Source organism: Plectropomus leopardus, chromosome 21 (assembly GCF_008729295.1).
Source record: "Plectropomus leopardus isolate mb chromosome 21, YSFRI_Pleo_2.0, whole genome shotgun sequence".
NCBI classification, from domain to species: domain Eukaryota; kingdom Metazoa; phylum Chordata; class Actinopteri; order Perciformes; family Serranidae; genus Plectropomus; species Plectropomus leopardus.
This window is the reverse complement of record NC_056483.1, coordinates 12008950-12023620: the sequence shown is the minus strand read 5'-3', so window position 1 is coordinate 12023620 and position 14671 is coordinate 12008950. Positions and strand designations below refer to the sequence as shown.

General features: G+C 40.2%; 1 protein-coding gene across 1 annotated transcript in view; it reads right to left on the bottom strand.

The window, feature by feature from the left end:
- kcnb2b (potassium voltage-gated channel subfamily B member 2b) overlaps positions 1 to 2363 on the bottom strand; it is a 94386-nt gene extending 92023 nt beyond the window's left edge. Inside the window, exon 1 of the mRNA XM_042510585.1 lies at positions 2328 to 2363. The gene's annotated coding sequence lies outside the window, so the exon portion shown is untranslated. The remainder of the gene's footprint in view (positions 1 to 2327) is intronic.
- Between the last annotated feature and the right edge of the window lie 12308 nt (positions 2364 to 14671).

Here is a 14671-nt window from a genome sequence, read left to right as displayed (position 1 = left end):
TCAAATTTAGATCATGTTTTAGAGTAATTATAATGATTGGATTATCATATTTCACAGCTATACTTGGTGCATTGATCCCAATTACTGTAATTTCAGTTACTGCAGATCCCTCTGCTGACCAGTGGTGGAATTTAACTAAATATATTTACTTAAGTACTGTACTTAAGTGCAAATCTGAAGAACCTTTATGTAACTTGAGTATTTTAATCTCATGACACTTTCCACTTCACTATACTTCAAGGGGAAATATTGTACTTTTTACTCCACCATAATTGGCAATTATTATTTATGACTGTGTTAGCCGTTTTACCAGCTTGTCATATATTTTCTTAAATGAGGACTTGTTGATCTTCCTTTAATTATTTTTATTATTTGTATGTTTTGCATGCATACTTTTACTTTTAATACTTCAATACATTTCCTGTAAATCACATTTACTTTGTTGGATATTATTTATCAGCAGGCCTACATCCTTTTTGCTCCTGCATTAGTTTTTCTTCTTCTTAAAGCCCTTTTTTGGTGGCATCTGTCCAGCCTTGGCCACATGCCAGAATCTTTGCCCATCGCACAAAACTTGCCCTTGTCTAGTGTTAAGGGGGTGTTAGCTGTGCTAATTGGTGACTTATGATCTAGTGGGATGCAGCATTAAGCACATCTGGGTAAGAACAGATTTGGATGGTAAAGAACATTTGTAGTTGACTATTTTCTGTTATAGGAAAATTAAGAGAAAATATAAGATAGATTTATGAGAATGTTGCTGCATGAGGCCCATTGTTTACCAGACAAAGTTTGCAGTTTTATTTCCCACAACGCTGACATTTATTTGACGGGACTCAGGAGCAGTGAAGCATCTCTCTGACCCCTAATTGACAGACGTAAATTATTCTCACAGTGACAACAAAACTGCTGATGACACATTTGTTAATTACTTAGGGTTCAGAAAAATGATTAAGGGCAATTGACTGTGTCCCCTGTCATTGATTATTATCAAACTGACAGCCAGTCAGTTGGTCGATGAGTCATGAAGTGTGAGGCAGCAGTGATGTTAGTACAAAATAATCAGCAGAGCAGGATTGTGCACCATGGCAAATATGCTGTGTGGAGTAATATCATACTTGCAGTATAGCTCTATACTAACATCACCTTGCATGCACAGGTACTCCGGGGAGTTGAGGTCAACCCAGGTCCCACCATGTGGGCAGAATAACTCTAGTTAGCAGCTTGATATCTGTAATTACTATCTTTGCATATAGAAATATGCTGATGCTCTGCAGGTTACAGAAGACTATTTTTTGCCAGAGGGTGTTCATAGAGATGAGATTCTGCAGTTTTTTTAATTCCTGTGTACTATGTGGGCATGTGTGGGTTGTTGCCATAGCAACCCAAATTGTAGCATCATGCTGAAGGAACACTTTGGGCCATGGAGCCAGATAGATTTGGGCGCTGGCGAGGCTGACAGTGATTGAATCAACTATTTTGGTCAATTAACCTTTGCTGTCTGTATTTATCAGAATATATTACACACCCTGAAAGCGCAAATGTGACGCAACGATGGAGACTGAGTGCTGTGCAGGAGTTTTTTTCTACCATTCGGTGTGTGAAAGACGAACTTAAAGGTGAGGAGCAACCCAACAGCTACATTCAGATTCTCTCTCTTTTTGTGAGCGTGTTCCCATCAATCCCAGTCCAAAAAGGGTTGACTGGCTACACCAGTTGCCTAATCCCTGAGCCGTCACTGCCTGCTCTATTTTCCCTTTCCAATTTGTCATAAAATGTGTCCACTCCATCATCCAAACAACACCGCGGACACACTCGCACCCCACAGCTCCTGCTTCTGATGCTGTCAGCACATAAGAGAGACACACAATCATCTGTTCATAACGCCTTCATTAGAGAGATATTAAATACAGTGTGAGCGTATTTTCTTACAAATAAAAAAATATGCAACTGATTTGTGCTTTTAAAGGTGATGTACTGCATGAAAATGGTACTCTTATATATGTTTGTGTTTAAGCACATCAGATTTAAAGGTCCAGTGTGTAAGACTTAGGGAAATTTAGTGGCATCTCGGGGTGAGGACTACAGTTTGCAACCAGCTGAAACTTCAGCTGGTTAGAAATCCTTCAGTGTTTATTGTTAAAGAGGTTTTTACCGGCAGCTGAATTATCCACAGAGGTCTCTTCCTCTCTAAAACAAATGGACTAGGTTTTTAAAACCAGTAAAAACACTACATAAAACAGTTTTACATCGCAAATTCGTGTTTCTGTGATGCTGTTTGGCTCATCTGAGACAGGCCGCTAGCCCAGCACCTGCTAATGTGAGCTCACCTTAACTTAAGATCCAGACTTCGGGACTTATTTTTTATCAGGTGCTGAATTATCCGCAGACAATTCTCTAAAACAAAGAGATGAGGAAATTTAAACCAGTAAAAACACTGCATTAATCAGTTTCATTGCACAATTCAATTTTTCTCCAGTGCTGTTTGGTTAGCTTAGCCTAGCACTGGCTAATGTATGCTCACCTTTTTTCTCCAACTCAAGATCCAGATGAGATTTTTACCAGGAGCAAAATTTTCTGCAAGGGCCTCTTCTGCTCCAAAACCAAAAAGGCCTGGGGATTTAAAATGGTCAAAACACTGAATCGAGCAGTTTCATTTCACAAAGTAGTGTATCTCCAACACTGTTTGGTATGTTGAAATGGGCGGCTCATCGACCATACGCTAATGAGTCCTCGCCTTTTTCTCCAATAACTGCTCGTTGTGAAGGGGCTGCTAGCTACAGTGATTGATGCAAAAACACAAATGGCCCTATTTGGAGCCAGTGTTCACTTTGTCTGCTCTGGGCTACTGTAGAAACATGCCAATCTCTAGACGCGGACTCTGTGTTACATGTAAGTTCAGGGTGAGGACCAAAATGCAGAACAAAAGGCAGACAGAGGTTCAAATCAATTGTGAGCTTTAAGAACTGTTGCCCTTCTGTTTGTGGAGTTTTTTTAGCTATAGTAATTATAACAGAAATAGGAATCAAAACTAATCTAAAACCAACCAGGAATACATGAGAAACACACGGTAAAACTCAGGGAGAGGAACACATCAGGAAACACTGATGATCACAGAAGAACTGACAAAGAGCAAAGGCTAACACACAGGTGTACATACTGGGAACTAATCACAAGAACAAGACACAGCTGGAGAACATGGACACGGGTAAAGGAGGGAAAAACAGGGATTGGCTAACAACAAGGGTGTGGCAGGGAACACTACAGTGGAGCAAACAAGACTAACCGAACAGGTGTGCAGGGAGGACGCAGATAAGGGACAGACAAATGACACTGATATGAGACAGGTGTGACAGACAACAGGCAGGAAACAGACAAAGGCAGTAGGAACTAAGGACACATGAAAACCACAAGGGAAAGTGAGAACAGGTGAGGACTGTAGGACTAGTGAGAGACGAGCAGATCTAATGAGGGCGTGGCAGACAAACACTAAGGTGGGAAAACACATAATGACAAATAAAACCAGAAATGACACAAAATAAATCAGGAAACAGCACAAATACAACAAGAAAAACCTAACAGAACCTAAGAACAAAGTCCACAAGACAAAAGACAAAACCCCAAACCATGAAACCTGGTTCCTTTGTAGATATAAACAACTCATTGTAATAAAAACAGCCTCAAGTGATTCACCAAAGAAAACATACTTATTATATTATATTCCATTTCTGCCAATATATCCCCCTAAATCCTACACACTGGACGTTTAAGCTAACAAGCCATGATGCCTTTCATGTAAAATAGGTCTGTGTGTGGCAGAGGAGAAAGAGTGAGGAAGAAAGAGAGATGTGGCTGTGATTTACTGTGAGCCTCTGCAGGAGCTGGAGAGCAAAAGTCACATTCATTTAAATTACAATAATAAGCATTCAATCAATGTGGGACACCTTTCTATTAATAGAAAGCTGTTATAGATTTGAATACTTGTGTATAAAAAGAAAAAAAGACGTGAGTGGTCCAGGTTAAAAATGCATGCTTTCTCTCCCACTCTGTTCCTCCACTGCCTGCTGCCAGCGCACACTATTTTAAAGGCTTGGATATAACATAATTTTCAAAGATGTCATTTATTATTCTGTGAAATTCAGAGCTGGGGAAGGCCCATGACTAAGGCCACCAACTGTGGGCTTGAAGACTCTGTAAGTACGCCATGGTACAATACAGCATGTACAGTATGTGTGTTTGTGTGTGTGGCTACAGCTGTACCTGCTTTTGTGTTTTTGTCAATAAGAGGGAGGAAACACGCCATAGCAGCAGCCTGTTTATTCTCTTTGGCTATTTTTAGCTGCTGGCCATGTCAAGGTCCACACATCCACCCACCCACAGTGGGCAGCAGTGGCCTTCAATATAATGGTCTGCCACAGACCCGAGTCATTAATCTATGTCATCTCTTCATTCATGTCACAAAACACACCTGTTCGCCTCTGGTGCTGCCAACAACACTTAATGTGTTAAAAATACACACAACACAATGAACATGCTTTGGTATTTGTTTGTGCAAAATGCGACTATAGAATGCCGGGTGCCCGTGAGGCTTATTGGTCTAAGTGTGCACAATATAACCAGGCATCTACTAAATCCTGGACCTTTGCAGTATGTCATTTCCCTTCTCTATCTCACTGTGTTTATTGTTGCTCCCTACTGCCATCAATCAAAGCAAGGCAACAATGCCTTAAAAACAATCTTAAAAAATAATAAAAAAAAATGTTTTCTTGTGCATATGTAGTCCATAGCACTCTGGCCACAGCGCTCTATCTGGTGCTGCTGGCGACAAACAAACATGATTGATTACTACTCCGTCCAGCTGGTTGTGTTTGCATAATACATCCAGGGCCATGGATCACTAATTGAATGGGTGTTGTTTTGTTTCTATATTTTTATTGGGATCTCAGCTGGTCAATTGCTCTGACTGACAGTTATGTTGTCCAGCACAGTGAAGCACGCGGACCGCCACAGGCAGACAGTAGAAACACTTTACTCTGCTTTGACGCTACAACTCAGCATCCCTGTTTACCAAATCCACACTGCCACATCGCTTACAGCACAGCTTCAGAATAAACTCAAAATTTCAGGAGTTTGCGCCATACTCATCAGCATTCATCAGTGTGAATGATGCTGCCTTGCAGGGTAGACAAGACGCTCAGTGCTGCACCTTAACCCAAAGTGCTTGTGGCAGCATGATAATGTGAATATAATGCACTCGGTCTAATTGCTGCAAAAAACACCCAGGTTGGCAATCTGAACTGCTACTACAGTCAAGAGCTGTCCTGTGAGGGTAAGCATTTATGTAATCAGGGCAGGTGTGGCACCTTCAGCATGTTCCAGTGATCACTGTGTGTTGTACATTGAAATGAAAGACAGGGAAGAGAGGCCACAGGATGAATAGCAATGAAGTGACTTGTGGTGTAGCTGGCATATGAGCTGGGCCTGGGTTGGACCATTTCGTATGTTCAGTCTGCTTCTGACCAAGTGCCAATTTTATGTTCTGTTACACAGCCACCTGGTTGGAAAGTTATCACTCTATTATACAAGTGTTAGTAGTGTTATACTGTAGATATAGGTTAGAAAGCTTCTGCTCCAGCACTGACCGGTGTGTTTAGATTGTTATCAGCAATAAAACGACGGTGTTTCTTATCATGTGGTGACATGTATATGAGCTGACTGTCATCGGTAGGTGGAGGGGATGGTGGATGGCGTGACATTTACATGAGATGGCTGCTAAGCTGCAGACCACTGCAGATAACAGTTTGAGACCAAAAAACAATACCTGTTGTTCATTAGCGACACACTGGTGTTTTCAGCAGTGTTTGTGCCCCCAAATGTTGGTGATTTTTGGCAACAAATCAAGCGGGGGTGTTTTGGACGACACATCGCCGCATTTCTATAGGCGTACCAAACGTTAATGTTTTATAGCAATCTGTCGTTGGCTTTCCTATTGCGTTTGTGCCAAACATAGGTGTTTTTTGTGACCACTCACTTATTTTCAGCACCACTGGTTCCCCAATTGTAGATGTTTTTTGGCGACAAATCACATCATCTCCAGCGGCATTTGTACCTTAAAACATGGGTGATTTTAGTGACACAGTGCAGCGTTTCCAGTGGCATTTCTGTCCACAAACGCAGGTGGTTTTTAGTAACACATCGCACAGTCGCAGCTGTGTTAGTGCCTCCAAATGTGTCCAGTGTGACACATTTGGAGGCACGACTGTCCACCAGTCATTGCATTTCTGGTGGTGTGTGTGCCCCCAGACACTGGTGTTTTTTGTTGACATATGACATCATTTCCAGTGGCCTTTGTACCCTACACATAAGTAAATTTTAAAAAATAACAGAAATTAAAAAAATCATTTTGCCCATCAAGCTAGCTAGTTTATCTAGCTAGCTTAACCCCGTGGGCTCAGTTGTACTTACATGCTCTCTGTTTCCTCCTCGGATGATGATGATGGAAATTCGCAAGTTGAAATTGACGAGAAATCGCAACGGACGGTTTTCGTGATCGCAAGGCTTGAAATTTTCCGTTGTTATTTTGTAGAGCTCTCACTCATTCATCACACTCACTCCTGTGTGGCATACCTCAACCGAGATTCAAACCTGGAAAGTCGCGTTCAGTTGATGTCCTTAACCTCTAGACCATCTTCGGCGCAGAGTGAAACCAGGAATCAGAGAAAGAAAGACGATCAGCCTGAAGCTGCAGAAACGCCACCTTCATCAGTCTGCAGAGAAACAAAGTTTACACACTGAAACATGTTGACATGGAAAGATGATCACAATGACAAATTCAGACTGAAACCTGTTCACACTGCCAAACTGTCAAAGATCTTATTTATAAGACTCTCTACCATTCAACAAGTCCTCTCAGCTTAGCTGGTAGAGACCTTGTCCAATAATCTTGAACTTGTGAGTTCATGTCCCTCTGTCGTAGTTTGTCTTTTCCCTCCGTTATCCATTAAAACATGCAGACAAACCATCTGTAATTTTTGTGTGCTCGTACTGTCATCCCTCAGAGGGTAATGAATGAACCCAAAAGATGGTCTGTGTTAAAAAGATACTCAGAGCTGGTCAGAGCCTAATTTCATCAAAATGTCTCAAGGGAGGGAACCCATCCGAACTGGATAAAAACATCGTCAGAATGACACGTGCTTGGTTCTTCTTCTGGGTCGAAGAGTAAAAGCATTTATCACCTCTCCTAACTTGTAAAGTGACTCATATCTCAGCAGAAATGTATCAGAGCTGCAGGAGTTTGAACCTGTCTGCAGCTGCTGATGGAGCTCATACTGATATTTTGGTAACACTTCGTTCTGTACAAACTTCTTAAAACATAATTTTAAGAAATGAACAAATAAAGGGGGGTTAATTGGTTTTCCTGTTAAGGGTTTTTAATGAATTATCTGCATAGTTTAAGGGTTTTTCTTCTTTAAAGAAAAACAATTCACAAAGGTTCCCAGCTGAAATTGAACCAGGGACATTGCAGTTCTGTGGCACATGGATTAGCCATTCAGCTACCAAGCTGCTGTGAGACTTTAATTTTTCAATTAATTCAGGTCTTCACCCCAAAGTTGTGTTTATGGATAAATACATAAAATTATTTTGCTTTTTTGTCCAAAAGACTTTTGAATAAGTGTAAAGTCATCAATTGCTTCCAAAGAGATCCATCAGCAGCTGCTAACAGGTTCAAATTGCTGCAGCTCTGATACATTTCAGCTGAGATATGACTCATTTCACAAACTGGAAACGTTAATAAAAATGCTTCTACTCTTCGTCCTGAAAGAAGAACCACATATGTGTCACAGTTTACTCCTCTGGGACATTTTGAGTGTCTTCATCAAATAGACTGATTTGTTCAGCTCATTCAAGACAGGCTTCTCACAAAAAAAGACACCTTTGAGGGATGAGAGAAAGAAAACTCAGAAAACACATAGGAGAGATTTGAACTTTCAACCCTCAGACTATGGAGCAGTTTTTTTTTTCTCTCAGAAGTTTGTAACATGGCTTTAAATTTTTAACAGAAGACGTTAATATCACCAAAATACGTCTGCATCCACTCTGGACTGCTAATTTATGCAGATCATTCCTGTAAATCACTTGTGCTGATGTTGCACAAAGGTTGCCTCGTTTATGCTGCCATAAGTCAGAGAGTTGCATTGATACTGTTGTCACTTGTGTAATTGGGTCCACAGGTAGTGTTATGGTGTTATGAGTCCCTCTGCAAAATAATGTGAAAGATTAATCATTTGGACAGGGAACCAAAACGTACACGCTCCTGGGAGGAATATTATGATGAGGAAACTCTTTTCTCTGCTCAAAAATAAAAATGAAGAAAGAAGAGCGAGGTCGATTTAAACTGCCGTGCAATGCTGACTCTGTTTGTATCTTTTCCCGAGTTATCCCACATTTTGAAAACTGGCAGAACTGCATGAACTTAATGAAGAAAATCCAAAGTCCTAAACACTAATGAGCTTCATGCCACAATGTTAGCAATAATGAGGTATTTTCCAACATGAACAGGCAATGATGGGGCTATTTGTTAAGATACTAGCCACATATTGCACTAAGGTGTTATGGCCCCTGTTATATTAACACTATACTTAGCTGCTAATGGGTTGCAAGCTCAATTACATAGCCTTTAGGGGGAATGTTAAATGATTTGTTGGCTGAAAACAAAACTTAATTTCTTGGGTTTCCATATTGGGATTAGATTTAATGACAAGCAAAGGTAATAGACTCAAGGGCCCTAACAATAAAATCTTGTATGATTTATGTATGTGTTTGTTTTCTGTGTCTTGCTGTGAACAGACCAATATGTGACAAATGATTACAAATAGGTCTATCTATTAGCGTGCGGACATACATTGTCTGTGTCGAGGTCAAACTTGAGCAGGTGATGTCGCCCTATCTTGTTTCTTTGTTGGCTGCTGTTTACCCGCTGACGCAGGGCAGCTGTCACACTGAGGAGATTGGGCAACAGCGAGATGTTTCAGGGCTTTAAGTATGGGAGATGGCATTGCACTGACATCCAATCCCCTCAGCTAACTGGACTCTCTTTGTGTGTCTGTGTGTGTGTGTGTGTGTGTGTGTGTGTGTGTGTGAGAGAGAGTGATAACCCTGGATATTTGCATTAACCAATTCGTCAAGTCTCTCGACATACACCAATCCAATGTACACAATTGATATCTTCAATCACGATCAGCGTCCAGTGGTGATGTGACATCATTTCATCTCACTCGTGTCCTTCAAGGTTACACATATTGGACTTTAAAGATAATGCTAACTGCTGGAGATGTCAAGGCTCTTGATGGACTCTGGTACACGTTCTCTGGAAGCGTCTTCTAATTTAAACCAGTCTATTAAAGAGGTCACTGGTGCTGATCTTGATTCCTGTCCTTGACGGTAGGTGATCCCCTGAATGCATCCCACAGTGATTGACCCGTACCTGTATAATGGAACGTTTGGGAGTGCGAGCTAAACCTGGATCCCCAAGTGTGACATGTACAGCAAGCCAATGTGTTTGTGACAGTTGAACTGACAATTTATTTGGGAATGTGCACCACTAAAGCAAGAATTTAACTGATGTGATAAGAGCCTTATAGGAATACTTCACCCACAAATTTATCATTTGGATATAAACTACTCACCCTGTGTCGTGTTGAATTCTTGGGGAAAACTGTCTTTTTCTTTTCTTTCTCCAGGGCGAATGAAGAATCCAAAAACTGAGAAAATTCTTGATTGAATCTGGAATTGGAATAAAGAGGGGGGTTTAACAACAGCAAAACAAACACATTCCCGTCATAATTCTTTAAATACCGTTGCTTTGTCAGAAGACCCAAATGTGACGCGATAGGTACCCTGCTACGTCAGTTTTGAACATTTAGGGATGATGTGTCATTTTATGCATTTTACATGCATTGTGTCTTTTTAAAATAAACTTACAACAGGTTAAACACTTATTTTTTTCTTTTTTTTTCCTTCAGGTTTGGACCGCAAAAGTATATGATTAGGTTTAGAAAAAAACATCATGGTTGGCCTTTTTGACAAGATGAGATGAGAACAGGCTACCAAAACAATTTCAGTACATTCGTTAAACATCATTTGGGCAGGATAATTTAGCTTTTTATTGATTTATTCAGTCATATACTTCCCAAAGAAATCTATTTTTGCGAAAATGTACTTTTCAAAATACTCTTGTGCAGAAGGTAGTGTGCGCATGCATTCCACTGAGCAGAGTTTAAATGCACCAGCTTCACATACATAAAGTTAAGTATTTTTTTGAGGTGTTTTTATTCCCTGATCTTGAAGAGAATCGAAACTGAAGACCGTCATTATGAAATGTATGTGCTCTATGTTTTATAATTCTAAAAAAGCATCATCAATCAAATGATCCCACTGCAAATTTGGGACCAAGCAGTCTTCCAGTATTTATAGTAGGACTTAACATATTACATACAAAGTGAAGGGAACAGGGGGTGGATAGGGGCCCTAAGGCCCCCTAATAGGTTAATGCTGAATGCAGAGAAGTAAACTTTTACCTTAAAAAGAGAAGCATCACTTGGCATTGTCCCAAATTGACATATGAGCACCATTTTTTATCTATTCAAGAGCCGTTTCTTGTACACTTTGTACCCTTTACTCCAAACAGCCAGGGAATCCCTCGGCTTTCTTCTGTGAAACAGACAAATTGTGCCTGTCCCCATGTGTTTTTTTTCTCTGCCCCCTCTTTCTTTTCCTAACTCACTACTCACACGAACATACAAACAGACAAAGATGCTTTCAGATTTAATCTCCCGGAACATGGTGCATATATTTCCCCCCAATTAGGAGTAGGAGGACAGTAGCAGTAGTGAGTAGCTTAGCCTGACACACAGACAGAATTGTTTTTCTCTTTAGAAGAAAAGGTTGTGCACTTATTAAGTAGCTACGTATTCTTAACCCTGTGAAACCTGAGAATATTGACTGGCTTTCTTTCAAAACCACTGGAAGAAGGAAATGTGCAGCTTTACAAGAAATGGCCCAAAATGTAATAAAAAATTGTAAAAAGTTAAGAGAAAATGACCTAAAAATAAGAAAAAACACCCAAAAAGAGATATAAATATCATCAAAATACAATTTTGAAAATATAATTATATGTAAGAATTATAGTTTTCTGGATAAGCTAATTATCAGGCCATTTTCTCATCATCTTTTGCTTTCTTCTTTGTTTTTAGAATTTGCATTTTTGCCAAGTAACTCATTGCTTTATTTCCACATTTCCAAAAGAAATCAAACCAATTTTCTCATGTTGTAGATGTTAAAATGCTCATGAAAGGTGTCTGAATGCAGTACAAAAAAACATCATCAAGGTGTTAAAGGGTTAACTAACATTTCTATTCCGAGTAATGGCCTAAGGGACGAGTTCAAAGAAGAGGGAGCGTTTTACACATTCATACACCTTTACAGTCCAGGATGATCACAGGCTTGTTGCGCCTGAATGTGCAGCCCCACACCAGTTGGAGATCAGTGCCGGCTTACAGTAGAGTTAAAAAGGAAATTCAAGGTGTTAATTGTTTTTCCCATCCAGATCACTTCCCTAACACCCATCCAACCTCACTACAGTTCAAAATACTGATTCAGTGAAGTCATCTTTCCTGCTGTTGACATGTCTGAATAGTCATTTAAAAATAAACCTGACGACCTGAGGGCTTATGTCTGCAAAGACATACTGCCAATACGCGTGCCTTCAGGCTCATAATGCCAGTACACATGTGGATGCTCTCTCTGTCGGTCTGCTTGTGTGATGCATGTCATGAGTTTTACACACAGTTCTTTATGGCCGGGTACTTCAATACACTTAGCCATCAGTAGAAGTCAATAACGTTTTCTCTGCCTGTGTAAATCTGAGACAGGCCAATAAAGTGTTGTCTTTCTTATGGTCTTGTTTCTTTGACTTCCTGGAAAGAAAGGCCGGATGCTGTTTGAGCAAACCTCAATCAAATGAAAGAAATAAATAAAACTAAGACACTCTTAGTTGGCCCCAAAGCTAAAAGAGATTTAGTGTCGTGCAAGCTTGTGCATCTGACTCCTGAGATTAAATCTGAAGTTACATGCTTTGGTGCTATTCTGGATTCATATTTAAGTTTTAATTCAAACTTAAAGGTGACCAAAACCGGGTTTTTCCCACTTCAGAAACATTGCACAGGTATGGTCATTCCTATCCTATAAATACAGAAAAACATATCCATGCTTTTATTTTTCATCAATTACTGCAATGCTTTTTACTGGCCTTCTAAAACAGTAAACTGAGAAACTTCAGCTAACCCAGAGTTGTGCCACTTGGCTTTTAACCAAAACAAGGAAGACGGAGCATAATACCCCCATTTTAATCACACTCCACTGGTTCTTAGCGTATTTAGAATAGAATTTAAGGTTCTTTTACTTGTTTTTAAACCTCTTAATGGTTAGGGACTAGCCAACATTGCTGACTATTTGGCCTTCTATAATCCTTTATGGGCTCTCAGATCTTCCGCTGCTGGGTCTTTAAATACACACCATTATACTCACAACAAAACAGGCAGCGCAGCATTCGTTAACTATGTTCTAAAATTATGAATACCTTCCAAAAGCTATAAGAGAAGTGGGCTCAATGATCATTCTTAAACAATTGCTGAAAAGCTATTTATTTAGTCTGGCTTGTAATTAATATTATTGTATATAAATTCTCTAATTTTTACTATTCTTACTGGTCTCTGTACTTTTTACCTTCACCTTTATAATTTGTCAATCACTGAATGTCTTTTGATATCTAATCTTTTTGTCTTCTGTGTTGCAGTTTTATTGTGAAGCACTTTAATCCTATCCCTTGTATAAAAATTGCCATAAATAAAGTTTATTATTATCATCATCATCATCATCATCATCATCATCATCATCATCATCCTTATTATTATTATTATTATTATTAAGGCAAGCCATGATTTTTCACATGCCAAGGTCCTTCTAGGTACCATCAACAGGATTCTCATTGTAGGTGTATGGGCTTACATGATCTTAGCCCCGAGATGATTTCGGGAAACAGCACCCTGATTGATTTTTACTGTACTTTAAAAATCGGACACTTCCAAATCCCCACTGATGAGGCCGACCGAAAAGACCCTTTCAGGAACTGAGACTTCCTTTCCCTCATCCATCATGCCTGGCAACCATGCGCGGCTCAACGTGCCCTCTGCCCAGCACACGGGGTCCAAGCCCTTGTCCAAAAGCGGCGTCGTGATGAGAAGTATCAAAATGAGTTATTGCTGTCACCATAAAGGAGAACCCCCGAGGACAGATGGCGGTTCTTGGATCGTCGTACCCACATTAACCTTCCTGTGAAAGGATCAGGCACGGGCTTACTTTCATGAGGGAGTTGGGGTCATTGTTCTAAGAATACCTTTTCCGGTGTTTGGAGGGCACCGATCTGTGTTCAGTGGCTCCTGGCAGATAGACAGAAAAAGGAATGAAACCCTCAAAAGAAACAACAGACAGGCCCTTGGCAGCGGTGGTAATGTTATCCCACGGGTGCTGTGTAACTCACACTTGAGGGAAAGGTTAGCACACAGATGAACTCTATTCATTTGATTACCATGACAGAGGCAGAGGTAATTAAGTTAATACAGTTTAATTATGTTGAGTAGGATTCAATGAATGTTTCATTGTTATCCCTGGTCACTGGCAGCAGAGTGAGAAAGCCGTGCCACCAACAAGTGTTGCCGGATGGCCGCTTTGACGTGGTTCCTGAAATGAACACTTCCACAGCCGCTACACTGAGCCAAAGAACATGCGTGGCCAAAAGTCACTTGAGAGGAGCGGGTGATCTGTTTGATAATTCATCCAGAAAATGTATTGTTTTTCTCCACCGATCACAGTATCTGTGAATTAAGCTTAAAGAACTGCAGCTGTTTGATTTGACAACGCAATTTAAAAGCCATCATCAGTCACACTGTGACGATAGATGGGTCCCATTACTGTGCAGATTTGTGTTTATACAGCACAGTGAGTATGTTGTCAGGACTACTATTGACACATACCTCAATCATGCATTACACACAAATTGGGACCTTTCAACACGTCATAGTATGATTCATTTAAACAAAAGTAAACAAACACTTTTCGTTCTGTGTTGAGCAACAAACTCTTTCGTGGTTTCTGAACTCATCTCATCATTCTGCTTCAAGGTTGGCTGTGTGTTTACTGTCCATTGTTGGAACGGTATTGAGCGCTGTCTTTTTTAATGACTGCATTCATCAGTATAAGCTTTCAGTCATTTGAAATACAGCTCAACCGCGTTCTATGCAAGGTGTTTAATTGTCTGCTCTTTAAGTGCCCTTTTGGTATTTTATTGAACTAATTTATTCTGAATGGAAACCCTAGAGGGTATAAAGCCATCTGTTTGACATTGCCAGCTGGACCCTGTCCGATAAGAGACATTTTTACAGCGAGGTTAAGCTTCAGAGTTTAAAAATACACAATGCAGTGCAGTTGGTAAGTGTGGATCTTTAGAATCTGAGGAAGTACACGTGAATCCAAACTACGAAGGAGAAGATACTGAATGCACACTGATTAGATCATAAATTGTTATCTCAATCCTGGTGTCCTAAACTAAAGACAGTGT